Source organism: Equus przewalskii, chromosome 6 (assembly GCF_037783145.1).
Source record: "Equus przewalskii isolate Varuska chromosome 6, EquPr2, whole genome shotgun sequence".
In the NCBI taxonomy this organism is placed as follows: domain Eukaryota; kingdom Metazoa; phylum Chordata; class Mammalia; order Perissodactyla; family Equidae; genus Equus; species Equus przewalskii.
Window position 1 is genome coordinate 59979963 of NC_091836.1, and position 23761 is coordinate 60003723.

Here is a 23761-nt window from a genome sequence, read left to right on the forward strand (position 1 = left end):
TAGATTTAGAAGGCTAAATGACTGTCTTCCTGCAGAGGTTCAAGTGAAGTCCAGAAAGGAATGGAATATTTTTCTGGAAGTCACTGTGAGCCAGAATATTTACTGAGAGTTCTTTGTTTTGGAAGATTCACATTTGTTCACATGTACCATTTCTTCTGCCACGCCTAACTTCATCTGTTCACCCTAGAGTGGTTTGTAGGTCCTCTGGTTTTTTCTTCTGCTGTGGAATTGTGATGGGGCAGGAGCTGCCAGCACCATGGGGCACACCCCAGTTTTCCTAAATAGCTGACTAGCAAGAAGCCTCAAGCTGTTCTTGATCTCTAACATATGGGAACCCAGGGGTCAGAGGAAGTTTCTGGGAGGCTGTCTTTGAAATGCAGATCAATTTAAAATAAGAGAGCACGGTGTTTGGCATGTAGTAGTTACTTAATAAATAATTGTTGGACAAATGAATTATGGTGCTTCTCTACCTTCTTCCCTTGTAATTATTGAGCTGGAAGGGAACTGAAAGACAAATTCAGCTCAACCTCTTTATTTTCTGGGATAAAGGAAGTGAAGTCTAGAAATGTTAAGTGATTTGCCCGAAGTCATGCAGCTAGTTAGGGGCTGTGCTGGGGCTTAGGGGCATGTCGTTCTGTGTCTTCATATTATGTTAGGTTGAATCAAGTAAAATTGCCATTTCTGTGGGTCAAAATATTTGTATATTGGCAATTTTGTGTGGTTCAACCTAATATGTTTGAAGGATCAATACTTTCTTATTTCAATAATAATAATAAGAGTAACAACCTTGGCCTTCTCTCTAAAACAAGCAATCATATATAGCGTAGCTATAACCAGATCAAGAATACTGGTTCTGAATCAGATGATCCTAGTTTTATATTCTTGGTCTTTCTAAGCTGAAGTTTGCTCATCTATAAAACAGAAAAAATATTAGGTGCATCACTTTTAAGATTGTTTTAAAGCTTAAATGAGATCATTCTTTGAAGGGCTTAGTATAGTACCTGGAACGTGGTAATTACTTAATAAATATGTGCTATTATTCATTGTATTAATAAGGAAGAGAATAAAACTCATAAGGCTTTAAAAATTTATAATCCTTCTGGACAGCACATTCATCTTTTCTAAAGTCCATAGGATATGCCACACCTTTGTTGTCTAACATAGACACATCTTTATATTCTCTCTCTTTCATATGCTTCTGCTAGTTATAGACAATACACTTAGAATGATGTTCTGTCTATTTTTAAGAACTTCATTTGGACAAAATGTCCTCTTGTGCCAGGCAAGATCATTACAGCAGAAGTAAAGCAAACGCGTGAGTATGGAGAATTAGTCGGCAGGCTCCATAAAGGGAGGGGACCTCTTCTGTCACAGTCGTGCGTGATTCTTCCTCAGTTCCTAGCAGAGCCCAAGTGTATAGTCAGGGCTCAAAATTCTGTTAGTATATTCTTTTTAAAACCTGGACTCTGGAACTATATCCAGTGTTTGTCCATCCCTGCCTCATGGGACAGCAAACATCTCCACTACCTGGGCTTGGAGACACCCCTCTGTAAAGTGTTTCTCAGAGATTCCTCATGACCCAGTGACACATCCAGAACAAATATGTTTTCAGGCAGCTGCACACTTAGGGGAAAAGTTATCACCCTCAGGCGGAGAATGGACTAAGGCACTCCCAGCTGTTAGAAGGAAGCAGGAGACTTACCCTGAAAACAAATACTTCCCTTGCAGAGAAAATAAACAGAGGCCCTCCCTCCTTCCCTTCAGTGCCACCAGCCCACCATTCTGAGGGATCAATAGGCTTTTTCGGGTGTCTTCCTGTAGTGTCTGTGCTGCCTTTGGACGGGACCCCTGCATGAAACCACGGAGGAGGAGAGCAAGCCCAAGACAAGCCTTCTTCCACAGCGATTTGCAGGGAGACGGACTTGCCGTACACTGTCCTAACAGCTGTGGAAATGCCCTTCTTATCTTCCCCTCAAACTGGCTTCTTCCCATTTACTCCATCCTCCATCTCCATTTACTTTGTCTACATTACTTTTTCCGTTGTAAATGGAAGCAAAGCTTAATACTTGGAGAGAGGTGCTACGTGAATGAAACACTGCTTATTTATTGAAAAGATATAAACTGTCAAAGAATTGGCTACCTTTTTAAACTATAAAGTGAGGATTAGTGCCTGAAAGTATCTATAGAAGGATAAAAACATTCATTGAACATCTACTTAGGTTGGCGTTGAGCTAGGCTGTTTATGTACTCCGTGTCTCATTCACATAGCAACCTTGCAAAAACAGTATTGTCCACCGTTTTACAACTGGGAAAATTGAGGTTTGGAGAAATTAACTGGCGCAAGATCACACAGCAAATTATCAGTACAGCTCTCTGACAAAAGCTATGTATGGACTTGACACTACTGTGGGTTCAGCTGGAGGGGGTCTTGAATCTCGCTGCAGGCCCGTAAGGCAGGTAGGCACAGCTATCACTGACCTTTTGAAATTGAGAAAATTGGAGCAAAAGCATTGTAAATTTCTGGTTTATCTAGTTCTCCTGTGAGGAATAAAAAATGTATACATTCCTCCATTCACTTGTTCATTTATTAAAAACACTTTTATTCAGTCTCCATTCTAGGCTTAGCATTGTGTTAGGCATTGAGAGGGTGTCAAAAAGGTATAAGACGTGGACCCTGTCTCAGGACCTTTTATCCTAGCTGAGGAGATATACAAGTCCTGAAATATTTGTCCTTAATGTGAAAACAGGATTACATTGTGTGACAAAAACAATTGATGCATTGGAAGTTTAGAGGTGGGAGAGTTGTATGTAGATGGTTAGGAAAGGTTTTATGTGTTAACCACACCCACGCATACTGTCTCAAATTGGTGGTGCTGATGGTGGTAGAGGAGAGGTTGCTTCAAGATATTTTTTTCCTTCTCCCCAAAGCCCCCAGTACATAGTTGTATATTCTAGTTGTGAGTGCCTCTGGTTGTGCTATGTGGGATGGCGCCTCAGCATGACCTGATGATGAGTGCCATGTCTGCACCTGGGATCCAAACCAGCGAAACCCCAGGCTGCTGAAGTGGAGTGCACAGACTTAAGCACTCTGCCATGGGGCTGGCCCCCCCAAGATATTTTTTTTAATTAAACTTTTATTTTGAGGTAATTGTAGATTCTCATACAGTTATAAGAAATAATACAGAGAGATCTGTGTACTCTTTACCCATTTCTGTCAATAGTAACATCTTGCACAGCTATAGTACAATAATCACAACAAGGATATTACCATCAAAACAATCTTTATTTCCCCAATTTTGCATGTGCTCGTGTGTATGAGTGTGTGTACGCGTGCACTAAGTTCTGTACAATTTTATCACATGTATCCACCACCATCATCAAGATACTGATCAGTTCCATCCCCACAAGGATCCCTCCATTTTCCTTTTATAACTGTATGCATCTACCTGTGGGCTCCCCTAACCCCATCCCTAGCCCCTGGCAACTACTAATCTGTTCTCCATTTCTACCATTTTGCTATTTCAAGAATGTCATATAAATGGAACCATACAGTAGGCAACCCTTTGGGACTGGCTTTTTTACATTCAGCATAGTTCCCTTGAGTTCACCCAAGTTGTTGCACATACCTATAGTTCATTCCTTCTTATCACTTGGAAGTATCCCATAGTATGGATATACCATAGTTTATTCACCTGTTGAAGGGCATCAGGGTTATTTCTAATTTCTGGCTATTACAAATAAAGCTGCCATGTATAGGATTTTTTTTTTTTTACACTGTGTGACCTAGTTGGGTCCAAACTTAGACAGAGTGTGAACTGGAAGTAACTGTCACTCTTTCCTCAGGGATAAATTGTTCATTTAGCACTCATTCAACAAGTACTTTTTGAGCTAGGCATTGTACTGCTGACATTCTACTAAGAAGTAGTGAATGAAAGTTTCCTTTGTAGAGTCTTGTACTTCAGTGGCCTATAGCTCTCAGGGTGTGGCTGCTTTGGAGAACAAACTAGAAATGCAGTCTCTGGGCCTCATTTAAGCTCCTGTGGACTCTGATAGACCCCAATAACTAAAACTTGGAGGTTTTAACCTCTTTAATTCTCCCAGATCAATTCAGACTTTGTGTAACTTTGCATGGTGATTAAAAATCTCATTTAAAATCTTAAACGGATTTTTAAATTATTTTGGAAATTGAAGAATGGAAGAAGTTTCTGCAAAAATTGTTTAAAGATCTGCTTGTCTTTTTATAAAACTGGTAGGCAAGGACTTTTACTCCTAGGAAGATGTTAAACATTTGTTAGTTAATGCCTGTTTAGGGAAGAGGTGAAATCCCACTTTTCCTTCTATTTTCCATCCCTGAATGGGATTTATTTCCAGCTGCCCTCAAACCATGCTGTGTTGTTTGTGTGAGCCCATAATGAAACTCTGTCCTATCTACTCTGGTATTTAGTAAATGTTTTTTCGTTTAGGTTTGTTTAGAATTACAAAAACCTCTATCAAGTGAGACTCAATCTCACAGAGAAGATCTCATTGGAGTTTTGCCTTCTAGCATTGAGGGGGCACTCAAGTCCTTTCCACCTTAGTGGGGACCATGTATAGTTGTGATTTCAATGTGGAGTGGTTGCAGGATTTCTCTTGGCTTAAATTGCCTTTTTCTCACCTCCCACTCCTTCCCTCCCTGCCTTGAAGCCTCTTCTGATTGGCTCAAACAAGAAGTAATAGCCAAATAAGAAGATCCTGCATTAAATACATGCAAATGCTGACGTGTTGCAGCAGGCAGAAGGCTGTGATGTGAGTAATTAGTGATTCCCAGGGCTGATAAAAACTAGTTTATAAATCTAGATGATGGAAACACTTTTTCCTTACCTGCTCTGTAGAATTGTGGGAAGAAATTAAAACTAAGATGTAAGACAACACTTTTTTTGTGTGTGTGTATATGTGTGAATGTTGAAGGCTGGTAATTTTCCATGCTTCTGATTTGCACAAATTTAATAAAATGAACATATAATAAAGTTAAGCCCCATGATGATATCATTTATTTCCCTTGTATCTCAGCCTAGATATAGTGGCATTTGAAAGCCATTATTTGGGAGAATCATATAATTCTGGACTCAGAATTTGAAGTGGAAAAACCTTGCAGGCTGACCAGTTCTCCTCGATCTCCTTGGCATTTTCTTCCATTTTTTCTTCTCTTGTATCTAAGATGGAAAAAAAAAAAATCAGTGAGGCAGAGAATATCAGATCTTTAGATAAATTTTTTTCTTCACATCTCTGTTAATTTACTTATTTCTTTTGGCAACACATTCATGAGTTTCACCACACTCTTTTTTTCCTCTTGGTGGCTTTGGCCTTCCTAATGGAAGAATAGGCCGAAGGAATTTGAGGCGTTTAGTGGTTAAGCAGCCCTCAAAGCCCAGGCTCTATTTTCAGACCATTGTATTGCACCATCTCTGCCATTAAACTTTTACAAAGCTTAGTCTCAATTTATCTGATTTCATCAAATGCTTTTCCTGGGGAAATGTTTCTTTTCTCCTCTGACTGAGTCAAAATTCTCCCGGGGTTTAAGAAAGATGAATTTTCAGTTACCAATTTTCAGATGAATGTTGATTTTAGGACATTGTCTCAGGTCATATTAAGAAGTTTGCCCTGGGACACATGGCCCATGACTATCATGGCTAAATAGCACCCCTCAGGCTTCTAGAGGCTTCCCGGGAGCTCCACTCCTGGGGCTGCTTGGAGAAATCTAGTCTGAAGAAATCTGTGGGCAGAATCTGCCAGAGATTAGAAAATGAGCCAAGCCAGAGAGTCCATAAGGTCAGAGAGAAAGGGATAGGAAGAACCTAAGACTTAAAAGCCTGCAACCCAGGCCATCTAGTGAATGACTCTGCACTTTGTGACTCCTTTGTTTGAGAGAGGCTGGGTGGTGTGGTGGTCAAGAGCGTGGACCCTGGAGCTAGACAGCCTGAGTGCGGTCCTGCGTACCACTTACTAGTTACTTAGTCTATCTAAACCTATTTCCTTATCTGGAAAAGCTTTACCTCAGCGTGTTGTGAGAAATTGAGTTGATGTAAAGGGCTTAGAACAGTGCCTGGCATATTGTGAGTGCTGTGTAAGTCTTTGATATTCTTATGGTTATGATTAACTAATAATAACTAATTTTGCCCAGTTTGCTATTTACTATCAAGAATAAGGGACATTTAATTTGGTTGTAAAATAGCCCGCTCTTTAGAGGAGCCTGGGCACTATTAAAAGAATGTGTTAACTTGTTTATGCAGGGTTGGGATGGTGTTATTCTAGGCTTTGAGATGAAACAAAAGATGTACTCATGAGTTATGGTCCATTGTAGCCAAATTCTGCTGTGGCCTGAATTTTGCTCTTTCAGCCAGTCTGAATCCGAGCATTTTATTGCTTGCAGGGGTCTATGAGAAAGATCATCTTTCTCAGCGCCCTCATTTTGCGAATGGGAATGAGGCCCCAGAAGGTTAAGTGACTGGCCCAACATTACATGGCTGGAGAGTGACTGAGCTGGGAGAAAAATTGACCATGCTAATTCCCAGGACATTGCTCTTTTTCCAAAACACACAGATTTTCCACAATCACAGCCCCTGTCTGCAGTGTAATGTACCTAATGAGTTTCTCTCACGCAGCACCTACTTAGGAGGTATTTATTAATTGATCTTTGTTGATTAAAAATTTATAAAATGAGTGTTTATCTTCTTCTGAAATCAAAGTTATGGACAAGTTGTTCTACCTAAATATTTTCAGTTTTTCCATTATAGCTTGACTATTTAAGATCTACCTCTGCTAGGAAAAAAGAAAAAGAATGAGATTGTGAGTATTACCTGACCCATATGTTTTTCATTTTTGAAATGAAAACTTGGAGTTCTGTTATCTCAGTTTGTAGAAAGTAATTGATGGCTATAATATAAACGTATCTGTATATGGCATAGCATTTAAGAAGACAGATGAGGTAAAGTTGCTCTCTTTGAGCCCAGTTCCTCCTTTGTAAATTAGGAATGATAATAATATTTTTCTTACAGAATTGCATTGAGGATTTGGTGAGATAGCTTATATAAATGTTCCAAATGGTTGATCTTCATAGAAACAGCAGCAATAGCAATAACGTTGAATATAATCCTGGTCTCCCCCTTCTAATAAACAACTACATCTGAACCAAAATAAGCCTTGTTAGGACTCGCTTTTATAGGAGAGGGTGCCTGATTTTACCCACCACCTGGGCACCAGAATCCTAGTTTTATAGTCACCAGCAATCATCCTGCCTAGCTTTCTCTATATTATGATAGGGTGAGGAGTTCTCAGGCTTTCATAAATTAATTGCAAATGACTGAGAACAAAATATGTACATATATTGTATATATCTACAAATGTAAACTCTTCTGTATTTAGACTGTATATATTCTATATTTTAGATAGATAGAGAGTATGTGTGTCTATCCTGTTGTTCCTCACTAAACTAAGTCATTATTAGGCGCTTGCTCAAGGACAAGTCTTCAAGTTTCCATTGGTGGAGGTCTGTGGAAGGCTTTGCTGCCTTCTCATGAGCTCCTCAAGATGCCAGAAAGGCTGAAAAGATCCTGGAACTGGTTCTGCTCTCTTGTTTCGGAGCTCTGTTTCTTTTTGGTCGTTGCATTCGCCCTGCAAGTCATACAGGGTTCTGATGTCATGGAAGAGAGGGTGAGTCACTTTCATATCAAGTCCAACTCCAAAACCACTTCCTGGGTACCACCATCAAATAGTCCCTGCCTCCATCCCATCCCCACTGCTTGCCAGTTGCTTGGGGTTGGGGATGAGGGGGGATTGTTTAATCTTACCATACCCTATATTGTGTGAATTACATGTGTGAATTTCATCTGAGAACCCTTGATGAAATAGGTATTGTTTGAAATGTTACCTGATGAAATAAAATTGGAATCAGAATTTTAGAGGGCTGACCAAAAGTCTCAATAGTAAGAAGTAAAACCTGTAATTCCCCTAAGAGTAAATCTTAGACTTCCTGTCTCCTAAATTCTCTACCCCAAACAGGTGTTTGGTTTAACTTGAATCTCACTCTTCTTTGAGTCTGAGGTCTCCCCTCTCAAGGACCGGTCAGCCTGATTCCACAGGCTCCCCAATTCCTGTTTTTTGGCTTAAATCCCGTTCTGCCTGATATACAGAGCCTGAGCCTGTTTTATTAGCCCCTTCTGTAATTTTGAGGCTCTATCATCACCTTGAAATCTTTCCTAGCCATTCTCCTCGTCTCCGTTCCCACCTCAGGAGCGGGTCCAGGTTGCTCATTAATTACATTCTTGAGCCTTGATAGCAATGAATGCAGTGTGGGAAGGCAGGCTTGCTGTACAAGCATGTGATTCGTCACACCCACAGAGAAAAATACTTTGAGAAGACCAGTTAGCTCAGGTAGTTACAGTTTTGGTCAAATGTGCCAAGATCAGGGGTTTTCACCCTAACTCAGTGGTACAGACCACAGACCCCTGACCCCATGTGAGCCCTCTCCCTGATACCCACTGTGAGTGCCAAGGGAAAAGGCTCAGGGCCATTTCTGCTTCTGGGAAAAAATACTTAAGAGTACACACGTGCTGATTACTGATGGTGGCTAAAGAATGCCCACTTCTTAAATGAAAGACAGTGTGCTTCTGTGTGTGCATAAATATAGACATCCTTTTGTTTTTCTGCACTCCACCCTCTCTAAAGTAGTACTCTGCTGTTTTCTGCATTGAATTCAGTGAGTGTAGGATGTGAATTGTCTGAATCTTACCCACTTTCAGAACTCCACTCAGGTCTCCCCTCTTCCCAGTTTGTGCCCTGATCTCTTCGCTTTCCTGCTTATCACATTATTGACACTTAAATATACTCCTTCTTCTGCAGTCCTTTTCCTTCTTTGCAAATATGTTCTCTTCCCAGCTGTCACTTAGCAGCTGTGTGACCTTGGACAAGCCACTTGACCCTGCTAACCCTCAGTTTTTACATCAATAAAAGGGGATTATGATGATACTTCTTCCCATCTGTCCTCTCTGCCTCCCAAGGTGGTTGTGAAGAGTGCACATACTAGAGTGTAGAGTGAACCCCAACATTGTACAAATGGGAGCTATTATTATTGCTGTGAGCCAAACTCAGTCCTACTTCTTAATAATTGTATCCTTAGTGCCAAGCCCGTCCCAGACAGGGGACACTCTCAGTGAGAAAGGAGGAAGATGGGAGGGACAGAAAAAAGGGAAGGAAGACTTTTGTCAGTTTTTATATCCTTTTTTCCTAATTATCATTCTCTCCTTCAGTATAGCTATATCTTATGAAAACTGTTTCGTTTCTAAAAAGGCGTTTTGCATTGGGCAGCAGGATGACCTTTTTCCTCCAATAGTCATCTTCGACATCTCTTTCTCCCTCAACCAGCTTGGCAGCTAGCTGGTGTTTGAATTCATTTTGGCCATTTGCTTTTATGCCTCTGAGAAAAAAAAGATTAGACAAGTGGAAGATATCTGAGTGCTTAGAGACCAAATGCCTCATTTTACAGGTGAGGTCACCCAGAAACCAAGAGTTTCAGTCATTAGTGGCAGAGCAAGGACCAGAACCCCGGTCTTCGGCTGCTCCTCCAGGCAGGACACACGCTGACCCTAGCTAGTGAAGTGTTGATGATCATTTTTGCCTGCTTTTGGAGGGTATTTTAAGAATTGACTAGTACTATAAAGTCCTTTCCCAGATCAGTGCAAGGATTGTTGTTGTTCCTGAGAGTTTAGGAAAAATGGATGTGCTGAGGCTGCAACATCATACTCCTGGCCTGCTCTCCATGCATCAGGAGTTTGTTTATATATGCTGGTAAATTGAGGTCACATAAAAAATAAAAATCCCTTTGTAACTGGTTGCATTACACATCAAGTTTAACAACATTCTGTACTGGAAAGCCCAGTGTTTTGGGTGTGTAGGGGTTTGAGGGAAACTGCAGCCCTTCTTTGCACCTTTGGGTTCCTTCTCAGGGCACTTGTGTCCCTGGCCCGTCCTTCCACCTTTACCACAGCTCTTCCAAGTGTCTTGGAGAGAACTTTGGAACTAGGCAGACCTGGTTCAAATCCCAACTCTGCAGCTTAGAGAAGATATGGGTTTAGGCAAGTCCCTTAATCTCCATGAACTTCGGTTTCTTCATCTGTAAAACACAGATGATACTGCCTACTCTGCTGGTTTGCCTTACGGTGTAGAGATACTGTGTGTAAAGATGGAAGAAGGCATTGGAGGGAGAGAATGTCTGTTTCTTTTCCAGTTCTTCTATCAAGTCCAAGTTCTACCTATTAATTAACTTAGTTTTTTATCTCATAATACATGCACATATCTTAGTAGTTAATAAGCCATTTTGTTTTTCTACACACGATCACATTCTTTCTTGCTGCTTTTCATCTGATTTTCCAGGACTTGGCTGAGAATTTTCAGAAAGCTTAGTGTATAATTTATCCCTTTTGGAGATTTTCCTTCCTCTTGGTGAAAACAAAACAAAACAAAACCAAAAACCCATCAAGTTGGGCATCATTTCTAAATTTGACTCTCCTTTTTAAAAAACTGTGGTTCAGTTGGTTTAAAGAGAGGTTTCTCAGGGACAAATGTAATGTATATTTTCAATTCCACAAAGATTATGTCACAATTCCAAACGGCTATATATATTTTTTCCTAATAAGGTAAAGGCTTGGAGATAGTTTACTTTCTTGATTTTTGAACAGAGACAATATTCCTTTAAAAAAAATGAATCCATTTCTGGTCTTTTGGAATAACACTATAAAATGCATGTGGTACTTTGGTGGAATTTGTCACAGTATCAGCAAACATTGAATGGCAGGCACAGGGTCGGGTACTGGGAATACAGAGGAGATGGATGTGTCATCTCTATCTTCAGGGAGCACCCAGGCCTGTGAGGAAGACAGATAAGTAAACAGACAGTTGGTATAAAATGCAGAGTCCAATGAGACCACAGCGGAGAAGACTCTCACCCAACTCATCATCTTCCCAGAGGAGATGACGCCTGGACTGTGTCTTGAAAAATGAGTAGGAATTTAAGAGGCTGGGAAACAGGCAGAGGTTGCTGCATGTTCTAAAGGCACAGAGGTGTCAGAGGAAAATTTAAGGAACCTCAAGTTATGGTGTAGGGGAAAATGGAGAGGAAGGCAGAGGGCAGATTTGGAGGGGCCCAAGTAACACTGGGTGGTTTGAATTTTATCTTGAAAGCAGTGAGGGAGCCATTGACTGTCCCTCCCAGGGAGTTTTACACCCAGAGAAGACCTTAGAGGTCAGAGTCTAGCACTTCACTTTACAGATTTGGAAACTGAGGCCAAGGAAGGGGAAGTGACGTCTTCATGGCCACACAAGTAGTTAGTGACTGATAGATAGTGTATATCTTTATACAGCCCACTGGGGCCTTGGGAGCCTTCACAATGAAATTTCAGTCTTGACCTTGTGAAGGCAGATTCTCACAGGAACATTTGGCCAAGGATTTATCATGGGGACTGCATGGTTTGGGCTAATGACCCCAGCATGCCTTTTTGCATATTATTTCCTTTAAAGGAAAGGCCATTGCTAGCTAGAAATGCTCTTTGGCTATATTTAGGCTGTGTGGTAGGGGGAATTAGTGGAATTCCTAAGGTCAGCTCCAGCTGTTTTTCTCCAAAAGACCAGCTGAATTTTTCATGAGATTTTCTCGTTAGGCTTTTACCCTTCTGTGAGGCATTGTATTGAGTCCGAGTCAGCCTGTCTTGGGAAGTAAATAAAGAGACTAGAGTTTGGGGAAAATTAAACTGGGGTAGGGTTGGTTGCTGCCCTTTTTAATATTAAGCACTAGTTAATGTTAAAAGTGCTATCTTAGATGTGGTTGGTCGGTCATTTCTTACACCTCCTTGATCATAGTGAAGGTCCTTCTGGATTACAACAACTACCTTGAATGAGGGTTGGATTTTGAAGATTCCGGGATGTCATATAGATAAAGGTTCTGACATGATGCCTGGGCAGAGATGGTGCTGACTAATTGTGTGGTAGTTACCCTGAATGGCACCTTTCATTCAGGAATATCATCTCAGAACACTTTACAGATATCCAGTCAGATATTCCTTAAGACTCCTGTGAGGGGAGCTTGCCTGGTTATTTGGCATCTACAATTATAATACTGCTCTATTGTGTCTCAGGGACTGTATGAAGGCAGGTGAAATGAAAGCTTTCTTAATTTCTTCTAGAATTCACTATGAACTCTTCCTCTTATCCAATCTTAGGGATGTCTGCTTGGAGCTCATGCTGTGTTAGAGGCCGGATGGATAAAAATAATTGGGTCACATTTTGCAGTTTACAAATTGTCTTTCCATACATGGTCTCATTGGCCCTCCTAGTGATTCAGCAAGGGAAGTGGGCAGTGGTTAGTCCCAATTTAGAAATGAGGAAACTGGGGATCAGGTAGGTGCCATGTTTGTGGTCACCAAGCTACTAAGTGGGTGACTAGATTTCAAACCAGATCTTATGTCTTTACATCTTACGTTCTTTCCCCTTCATGATGATGCCAACTGGATGGAGGAAAAAAAGGACCAAGTTTCTCCTCTAGCATAAAAGTGGTTTAAGGAATGACTGCCTTTAAAGGAAAATAATTCTGTTGCATACTCAACTGAGGAATGAAGGAAAATCTCAGGATTGCTAAACATGATGGAGTAAAAGTGAACTTTGTCCCATTAACTCTTGAACAACAGCTGTTTTCTAAGCTAGATCTCAATGACATGAAAATAACAATGTATAACTTGCGCTAATGAAAACAATGCTCGTTTATTATTGTTGGTTTGGATGAATAGTAGTTTAGAGGCATTAACCAAAGAGAGTGGGTTGCGCATCTTAAGAATTCTGTCTAACACTGATCATCAGAGAGAGAACCAGTGTACTTCTCCCCTGCTCTCTGGAATGGAAAAAAATGAGGCCAGCAATACGACACAGACAAGAGGAAGCCTGAAGAGATGCTCCCCAAAACTTCAGTGACTTATTCAATATTTAAAAGTTTTTGTTTTGTTTTTGCTGAGGAAGATTGGCCCTGAGGTAATATCTGTTGCCAGTCTTCCCTCTTTGTTTGAGGAAGACTGTCCCTGAGCTAACATCTGTGCCAATATTCCTCTATTTTGTATGTGGGCATGATGAGTGATGTGTAGGTCTGTGCCCAGGATCTGAACCTATGAACCCTGGTGCCAAAGTGGAGCACGTGAACTTAACTACTACACCACCAGGCCAGCCCCAAAAGTTTTTTTCACTACTATATGCAAAGTACTGTGTGGCTACAAAAATGAAGGGACATAAATACTTCCCTTAGGCATCATGAAGTGGGAATTTTATGTGTATATAAGTTACTATAACGTTTATGTAATTATTGCATACTTATTGTGTTAGACACCTGCATATGAAGTTTAATCTTCTCAATAACACAAGAAGATAGGTATGATGCCCATTTTACAGATGAGAAGCTGGAGGCTCAGAGAAGCTAAGTAACTTGCACAAGAGGGTCACTTTGTACTCAGTCCTATCTGACTCTAGAGCCTGTGCCCTTTTCTACTACAGATGACAGAGGTACAAATGAGTGCCATGAGGGCTCAGTGAAGGCATTCTTGCCAGCTTGTAGAAGGGATATTTGTGAGGGGAAAAGGGCTGCAGGAGCAGCTTTATGGAGGAGGTGTCATTTCACCTGGGACTTGAGTGATGGGTACATTTTGGATGCGTGCAGATGTAAGAGAAAGACATTCTAGGTGGGGAGAACAGCAAGAACAAAGGTCTGGCGATGATAGTGTTCAAGGTGGTATTGAGGAGCGGTTTGGCTGGAGTTCATGGGGTAGGAAGGGGTCCATGGGAAATAAGATTGGATAGCGAGCTTGGAACCAGAAGGATGTATTGACTAGGATAAGGAATTTGGACTTACACTGCCTTCAGGGAAGAACTAGGAAAGGTTTTTATGTTGAGGTATGGCATGATCAAAGTGGGGCTTGGTAATATGAATCTAGCTGGATTGTATACTGTAGAAAGAAGTGAGGGAGTACCAGGAATGAAAGAAGCCATGTTCAGATACAATTACAGCTTTCTAAATGAGTAGTCGAAAAGGAGAGAAAAAAACTGGAAGGAGATTTCAGAGGTTCAATCAACTGAACCTGGCAACTGATTAGCTATGAGGCCAGGAGAGGAAAGCATCCACTTCTGTGTGGGGTTACAAGGATGTATGCATTTAGTCAATAGAGTTGCAGGCAACAAGCTGGGAATTCAGAGGTGAATAAGGCACATTATCTCTCCTCAGACTGTGTATTAGTTTCCTCTTACTGCTGTAAAAAATGGCCACAAACTTAGTAGCTTAAAACAACACCAATTTATTATCTTACAGTTCTGGAGGTCAGAAGTCTGAAATGGGTCTTATGGGATAAAAATCAAGAAGTTGTCTGAGCTGAGCTCCTGCTGGAGGCTCTAGGGGAGAATCCCTTTCCTTGTCTTTTCCAGCTGTTAGAGGCTGCCTGCATCCTGTGGCTCATGCCCGTCTTCAAAGCATATCCCTCCAACCTCTCTTCATCCTCGCAGCTGCTCTGGCTCCGTCTGACCTTCCTGCTTCCTTCTCATAAGGACCTTGTGATTACATTGGGCCTACCTAGATAATCCAGGATAATCTCCCCATCACAAGATCCTTAACTTCATCGCATCTGTAAAGTCCCTTTACTGTGGACCATATTCACAAGTCCCAGGGATTAGGATGTGGACATCTCTGGAGGACCATTATTCTGCCTACCACAGAGAGTTAACACATACATCTAGGGAAGATAATTTGCCAAACTTTTTAGTACTGCTCTTATAAATTTTCTTGGATTTTTCTCCATGCCTTTGAATTATCTTGCTTTTTCCCTCTATTCTCTTTTTTCTTTCCTTAATTTATTCGATAAATGAGGCACCTGCTATGTGCCAGGCACCGGGTTAAGTATCTCTCTGCCTACCACTAGAGGATGAATTAGATGATGTCTGTTAGTGCAGAACCAGAGACCAAGATGTCAGACTCTTGACTTCTGATTTTCTAAAGCTGAGGTCCAGGCCTAAAATGGGAAGATTTAGAAGAATTCTTGGTAATTTAAGAATGGGATCCCCCTACCCAACCTCTCTACTACCTATCCCTCATCTCAAATTTAGCAGAATTTTTATCTCCTCAAAGGCCTGTGGAGTGGGGGGAAGGATGCTTGCAGAAACCAGGAATTTGACTCCTTCTTAAAATGGTGCGGGAGGTTAGAAGATGGCAGACAGTCTAATAAGGTAAATAGAAAAAGCAGCAGTAACGCTCCAACCTCAAGGTGGCGGGGGAAAGGTGACTGAGTCAGCGAAATGATGGAGATTTATTGTCAACAGGTGTTTATGGAGCGCTAACTATGTCCCAGACCATTTCACTTGAATCCTAATGTCATCCTCACAATAACCGTGTAATGTAGGTTTTGCTGCCCACATGGCACAGACCAAGAAACAAACCTGGAATCCTTAAGGGAACTGCCAAAGAACTAATAAAAGATCAATCCCCTTCTAATCTTTTAACTCCAAAACCTGTATATTCCACTCCACCCCCCGAGAGTGAGCGTGTCCTCAAATTTTGTGCCTTAGCTGCTTCACTCTTAAGGAGTCCTCACTCTCAGGATGCTGCAGGTGCAGAGTTCTGTGCTCACACAACCTTGCCTCCTTATTTTGTGCCCCAGGGCACCTTGCCTGCCTCACCCCTAGGTCCTGGATTTGAGCAGGGACCAGAAATAGGAAAGGACCAGTTAGTCCAGTGGTCTCAACGCTGGCTGCACATTACATTCACCTGGACAGCGTTAAAAAGAAAAAAATCCCAGGTAGGGTCTGACCTCAGACCAGTTAAATCAGAATCATTGGGTGGGGGAAAGAGGGTGAAGAGATCTGGACATGGGTCTTTTTTTAAAAAGCTTGTCAGGTGATGCTGTTTTACAGCCAGGTTTGGGAACCCCTGAGTTAGTACATTTGGAGAGAGTCCCTCACTCCCAGGCCGGATAGGCATGTACATGAGTGTACCAAAAGTGAGGCTGAAGGTAGTCCTTTTAAAGTCTGAGTTGGTGATTGCTACAGTTCAGTTAACTTTATGATTCTGGGTTTAATTCCAGCCTAGTTAATAAATCAGCTGGTTCCGCCACTGCTTTCCTCTGAATTTGAAACCTAGAAAATAATTAAATCTAGAATTTGTCTGTATTGCCTGCTGTCATCAGCATGCTGGTTTCAGGGGTGCTGTGGAATGCAACCCGACCCATTTATTAGCTGATTTGCAAACCCTTACTTCGGTTGAAATTGTATATATCTCAGAAGATAAAGAAGGTCTCCTGAGTTTGCCAGCTCTCACGTTAGGTGGCTATGTGACCTTAAGCAATTGTTCTAACCCCTTTGCGTCTCAGCTTCCTCATCTGCACAGAGCACTAGTTATGACTCTTATTCAGCGGTTACTTTGTTTTTGTGTTTGCTCTTGTTACAGCCAGAAAGCTGGATAGACCAAATGAACGTACTTTGACAGGTTGCTGTGCTCTTTAACCAGTCATCAGCCATTTCTGACCTTGTGGGAATCCTTTACAGCTGTGATTCCCAAACCTGGCCACACGTCTGCATCATGGGGGAATGTTTTTTAAAAGTGCAGATTTCTGGGCCTTGGCTCTGAAGATTTGGTTCAGTAGGTCTTGAGCAATGTCTGGCTCATCAGCCAGATTTGGATACAAGCAATAGTGAATATAATTAAAGTGATAGAACTCCCAAGTTCGGTATCACTATAGAGTGTACAGTTGACAGAGTTCGTATGTCTTCAAGGAAGCCTTCCCGGGCTCCCCAAGACTACGTTAAGCCCTATGGTTAAAAATTTTGTAGCACACAGCTCTCCTGCTTTGCAGGACTTCTCGGTCTTGTTCAGCATTGTCCTCCTTTCCAGAATATGAGCTCAGAGGGCAGGGACTGTGTACACTATCAGACCTTTTGGGACATACAACTTACCCTCTTCCAGAAATGAGGTCTGGGACTATGGTGAATGCTCTCATTCCAAGGGAAGAGGAAGTTCCTCTCTGGCATTTTGAACTTCGCCAAGGCTCCTGGTGCTTCCCAAGCTGGGTAATCAATGAGAGCATTGGCTTTTACAGCAGCTCCATGCAATGTCAGACAAACCTTGTTCTGTGTCTTAAAGTTCCTTCTTGATGTGTTGTCAGAGGTAAGTCATCCCTTTTGTAGATTGCCATCCTTTTTTTAGAATCGATTTGAGTTTTCAACCCAAGTGTGAAGTTTAAAATGAATTTCCATCTTTTTCCCCAGCTCCCTTCTTTCTTCCCTGTTTTTATCTTTTGGGGAATCCTGATATACCAAGAAAATAAATATTGAAAGGTTGGTTCTGGCACATTTATCAAGACTGGAAAATGTGAAAAATTTAGGTTCAAATTCCTACCCTTGGCATTTCAGGTCCCTTGGGGTCAGACCCCAGGTACTGTTTACCCATTTATACCCTGTATCCACTTTCCAGTCTTCTTTTCGAATATCTTTATGGTTTCATGGCCCAGTGCTTTTGCCCAGAATGCCCCCTCCCTTATTCTCAGCCTTCAGGGCTCACCTCATTTTATCTCCTTCCTAAATCCCTGTGGCCCCAACACTTGGTTGTGCCTCCTTCATTAGGAGTTAACACAGCATTTGTACAAGGGTTAGCATTGTGTGATACTATCTTCCTTGTGTAGTCTTGCCTTCGGTTGGGGCTTGATTGAAATATTTGTCTCCTTTGGGCACCATAAGTCTGCACTTGAGACCTAAGAATGGTAGGAGGCGAGCTTTTCAGAAGTCCAGGGATATTATCATAAGGTTTGAATGGGATATTAAGGGGTAGGGGGAATTGTCACATATAAGGAGTCTTTCCTTCTCCCCATTTTCTTCATTCTTTGAGATCACCAAGACAGTCTATGGGAAGCATTAGCTGTCAGTCACATCAGCCCGGAGTTGAAGGAGTTGAATGAAGTCTTCCACCTTTAGAAGAATCCTCACAAAAGTGAAAGCTTTGTATCTTGAATGTGCCTGTCAGTTCTGATTTTCCAGTTGTTCCCTATGAAAAAATATAACAGAAATTTATAAGGTAACAAGCTATTTCTTATTCCATCTATGTCCTTTCATTTGTCCACTTCTTCATAGCTTCATTTGTTCGTTTTATTCATTCAACTCATATTTTTTGAGAGCCTACCTTGAATCAGCACAAGACAATTAATTATTCTTTCCTCTTAAGAAGTACAATTTAGGCAATATGTTAGATTGACTAATTTGCATATTTTTTAATAGAGTGAAAAAAGCCCAGACTATACAGAAACAAGAAAATATTCATGTATTATTGTTTTCTGATGGTGCTGTGGACAAAGTTTGCTGTTCATATAAACACATTTCTATGTAAGCATATAACGAAGTATTCTGATTGAGGGTAAACATATAAAGTAGGTTCTTTTAGTAATAGTTTCTGGTTCCGGGGATCTCTACCTCTCTTAGAGGCTAATGGGCATGTTATAAACACTTGCATGTTGACACAGGTGCCTTTTTTCCCTCTGTCCCATGCTTGTCCTCTTTTCCATGTTTGTCCATAAAACAAACCCAAAGGACCCAGTCATTTTCCTATTCCTAACAAGCTGTGCATAGAAGACCATGCCATGCTTTGAGGGCCAATGCATGTTGCTTATAGGAAATGACAAAGAGGAAAGTAGAATATACTGAAGGAAGAACAGCAGGGTAGAAAGAGAACTGGGCTTGGAGTCAGGCTAGTCTCATCTTTGTCCCTAACTATTTGTGTGATGTCTCTGAGAATAAGGGGGGTGGTGATGTAATGAAAGATTACAAACTGTGGCTTTAGAGTCTTAGAGCCCTGGGTTCAAATCACATTCTAGTTGAGCGACCATAGGCAAGTTACCTCCTCGAGCCCAATGTTACCTGCACGATGTGGAGAATAGCTGCCCTGCTGGTTAGGGAGAGTGATTCACTGAGATCACACATGTGAAGCACTTAACACCACCTGCTCGTTTTTCAGTCCGGAGAAAAATGACCAAGATCATGAGAGCCTTAGAAAGCATCATGTGAGGAACACCCGAGGAAAGGAGAAGTTCTCTTCCCCTCAGCAAAGGAGATTCAGGGAGAACATGAAAGCTGTCTTTCTTTTAAACTGTGGTGTGAAAGGGAGAGTGAGCTGAGGGGGGCAGGGCAAATGAGAGGCAAAATGTGGAAATTACGGGCAAGTTCAACCATAGTGCACACTGAGCCTGAGATGTGGAGCAGCCCAGCAGGGGAATTGGTGGCTCTGGGCTTGGGTGCCCTGGCAGTGTGGCCTTGTGGTTTGATGACTGCCAGTTTTGTATGCAATGAGATCTTTCCACTGGGAGGGAGGTGAGCAAGGTTCTCTGGTTTTCCCACTCCACTTGTTCCTCCCTAGGCTTCTCCTGAACCATCTGTGAGTTATCCCATTTGTTCTTTGTTGCTGCTGTGAACTAGGAAGTTTCTAAAGCATTTGGTTTTATACATGATGGTTTGTCACCTCTGGGGCGGGGGGAGCCCCTTATTTGATCAGGCCTGTTTTTGTCCAGCACCATTCTCCCCAACCCCACCCCAACTCAAGCATATTTGTTCCTGCTCTCCTTCTGCCTCCCAGATTTTTCTCTCAAACCTTCATTCTTGATGTCATGGGACTGTCAGAACAATTTGCTTCTCTTCTGAAAACCTCATCATGTGAGAGTCACTACTTACTCGAGCAAGTTTTCCTCCCCTCCCTTGGGGTCTGCAGGCTTCTGTACAACAACAGCTGTCTGGGGAAGGAAAAGGGGCTGTTTGTGCTCCTCCTTGCAGCAGAGAGCATTGGGGAGCAAACCCTGTTTTTAGTCAGGCTTTAACCTGGGTTTGGTCAGGCAAAATGATTGAGATTAGGGCTACCAGCCTAGCTCTTCTCTTTGTTGCCATCAAAAGTAAGCACCAACTGTTTGGGGGCCTTGGTTTCTCTCTCCAGCTTAACTTTTGGACAGTTGACAAGGAGAAGAGTATTGGCCTTTATAGATGTGGCGTAGCGTGGCTAACACATGGAAAATTTGGATTAAGCACAGTCTGCATATGGAGCCCTCAAATTTCCCTTTTGTGCTGTTGCTCCTACTGCTGTTCATTCCTTATTTGTCCTTGACCGTGTCCTACATTCTGGCCAGAGCTTCACAATAATCTCCATAAGGAAGGGAAGGTAGGAACGAATGTACCCGTCATACAGATGGGAAAACTGAGACTTGGAGAAGTTGTGTGATTTATGTAAACCACAAAGTCATGCAAATGACCTGGAGCTGAAACTCAATGAATAATATGGATCTGATCTTTCAATTATGGGCCCTAGAGGCAGGTTCATGTTAAAAGAGAAGTGGAAGCTCAATTCCCTCCCACCTCTGGCCATGTATTAAATACTTGAGTGCCTAGTAGATGCAAGTAACTGGCAGGTGCTGGGGATACAAAGCTCTGAGAGGCCTTGCTCATAAACTAGTGGGGGACAAACGCGAGTAGACGCAGATTCAAGACAGCATGATGAGTGTTCTGACTGAGGAAGTTAGGTGCTAATGGAGCACGCTGGAGGGATGCCTAACCTGGCCTTGAGAGGTTAGGGAAGGCTTCTGTGCAATAAGTGACATCCAGGACCCAAGAGATATTAGCTCAGGAAAGAATGTTCCAGGAGGAAGGAACAGCATATGCAAAGGCCTGAAGGCAAAAGGAACTGAAAGAGTTCAGTGTGGCTGAGGCCTAAGGAAAAGAAAGCAGGCACTAGTTCACATAACAGTCCTGCAGGCCACGTTAAGGACTGAGCATTAGCCAATGGGCAAGGGGAAGTTGGTGCAGGGTTTTAAGCCTGGGAATATGGCTTAGTCAGAGCTGAGTTTTGGGAAAATCCCTCAGCAGCATGTGGAGGATGGGTGGGAGGGAGGGGTGAACTAAGGAGAACTTTTTGCTCACCCCAGGGAGCTGCTCCTTCTGTGACATCAGGAATCCCTGTTGCCAAAATTCATCCCTCCCAGTTTTTGCACTGAGGTTGCCCCATGCTGACTGCCAGCTGTGGGCCAGTGATTCTTTTATGCTTAAGCAGAGAATGAGGGTTCATAGCCAAACAGAAGACTTTTGTTCTGCTTCCCCAGTTTGAGGAATCTGTGTAGGGGGAGAATTATATGAGGTGTTGGCATTGAGGTGGCTTAATCTGACAAAGCCACTGGCAAAGGCCAGCCCCACCACACACAAGCTTGGTGGCAGACCCCTTCCTGAGCCTTACGCTCCTCAATTGAAGAACACAGATAATAAAATACCTGCCTCAGATCTTTGTGAGCATCCTCTGAGAGAATACATGTGAAGTGCTGGGTGTGTAGGAGGTGCCCAGCAAATATTTATTCCCTTCTCTTTTTTTCTGCCTTTCCTTGATGCTGCTCCACCTCGGATTAAATCCTACAACCATTACAAAGCTTAATACCGTCTGATCGATTTCCCTCTGACCCGCTCCGTCCCGTCCTCCTCCTGGCACACTCTGGTGTTCCAACACTGGCCTCCTTGATGTTTCTTGAACACGCCAGACACACTTCCACCTCAGGACCCTCCAATATCTGTGTGGCTTGTTTCCTCATCTCTGTCAGGCTTTCATTCAAATGTCATCTTCTTAATGAGACCTACCCTAACCACTCTCTTTAAAACTCCAACTGCCCCAGCCTTATTCCCTTCCCTTCCCTGCTTTGTTTTCCTCTATGGCTCTTATCAACTTCCAGAAAGTTACGTAATTTATTTCATTTTTAAAAAATTATTATTTAGTTTTATCATTGTCTCCTCAAACTAGCATGTAAGCTCCACAAAGACAGGAAGTTTTTTTTCTGTCTTATTTATTGCCACATCACCAGTGCTTAGACCAGTACCAGACACGTAACAGGCTCTCAGTAAATGTTTGTTGAATGAGTGAATGAAATGTTCAATTAGCTATCATGATAGATAACATCCAGAATATTGGGGGTTGGGGGAGCACCTGGTGATGAAGAGTCTTGATTGCCATCTGAGGGCCCTCCTGCAATCTGATTGGAGAGTGACTCCTGGCTACCCAATTAGGAGTCAAGGATTCCAGAATGAAGTATTGTCTTAATATGTATTTGAGTGGTCACTGTGGGCAGAAAGCAAAGGCCTACAGGAAGATAAGACAAAGGTGGTCAGAGTACCTGTCCCTAAGTCCATGCTTCATGGGGGAGATCAGAAAGAAACACAATGCAAAAGAGGAAAGGAGAATATGTAACCAAGTACACTCTCATTCAGCTGGATGGAACACAAGTATGAACTGCTTTGTCTTTAAAGTGAGGACATTGCTCTTTGGCTCACTAGCAGCCTACTTCTAGGAAAAACTTTTAACCCTTGGAAACTCTTACACAGAAGCACTGATTAGCTTGTAGTTCTACTTGAAGGTGTGGAAACCAGCATTTCCCCCTTTAGCAACCCTGCCAGTTTCCACTGCTGGACAGCTGAAGTTGTTTTTCTCTTTTGTTCTCTTCCTGTCCCCTGCTCATTGAACTTAAAAACAATCTCCCATTGAACCATATGGCAGTGTAATGCCTCATCAGGGACATGGTTCCCAGAATGTGGCCTGAATCCATTTCCTTGCCAGCCTTTGAGATCTAAGGCGGTTACTACACATGAAAGAAAGCTACTGTATGAGGAAGAATTGGGATAGTCGTCCCCTGGTGAAGTTACATATTTGGATTAGGTTCATTCATCATTTACTCATTCACTTATTTGTCCACATTCAGAGACTCACAGTCAGAAGAGACTGAAGGAAGACAAATAATTATAGCAGGTGGTGTAGATATGGAGGAGAACATTTTTGTGTTAGTCAAGTTCTGGCTACAAAAGTCTTGTGTAACAACCCCAAACTTCTGTGGCTTCCAACAAGACATATTTATTTCTTCCTTCCATCTCTAAGGTCAGCTGGGGTGGTCCTGCTTCGGGTGCGTCAGGTTCTGGTCTAGCCTTGTATCTCTCTTTCTGGGACCCAGACTGAAGAAGTAATGGCTGCATGGGGCAAGCTCTTCTTGTGGCACATGGCAGGAGTATTCAAGAAGCCAAGCCAGACCACACAGGCACATATACAGCCTGTGCTTGCATCACATTTGTAAATTTCATTGACACCTTGATTTCGTTGTCATAGACCAAGCCCAACATCAGGAAGGTGGGGATGAACACTCTGCCTCCTCTAGTGGCGCAAGGCTGTATAGTTCTGTTTCAGGGAGGGAGTGAAGAGTTAGGAACAATAAGCAAATCTACTACAGCATTTAACTCTGGCTGTGGAAATTAGGGAAGGCTTCCTGGAGGTGGTAACTTTCATCTTGAAGAATGAATAGTTTTCAAGATGAGCAAGCAGGCAGTAACATACGCAAGTGCATACAATAGAAAAAGAGAAAAGGGGCCAGCCTGGTGGCATAGTGGTTAAGTTTGTGTGCTCTGCTTCAGTGGCCCAGGGTTTGCTGGTTTGGATCCCGGGTATGGACCTACACACTGCTCATCAAGGCATGCTGTGGTGGCAACCCACATACAAAATAGAGGAAGACTGGCACAGATGTTAGCTCAGTGACAGTTTTCCTCAAGCAAAAGGAGAAAGATGGGCAACAAATGTTAGCTCAGAGCCAATCTTCCTCATCAAAAAAAAAAATAAGAAGAAGAATGAAGTATTGTATTAATATTTATTTGAGTAGTCACTGTGGGTAAT

General features: G+C 42.2%; 1 protein-coding gene across 22 annotated transcripts in view; it reads left to right on the top strand.

Annotated features, from left to right (window-relative positions):
• Window positions 1-23761, top strand: part of SYTL2 (synaptotagmin like 2) — a 107737-nt gene that overhangs the window by 21111 nt on the left and 62865 nt on the right. The window lies entirely within an intron of this gene.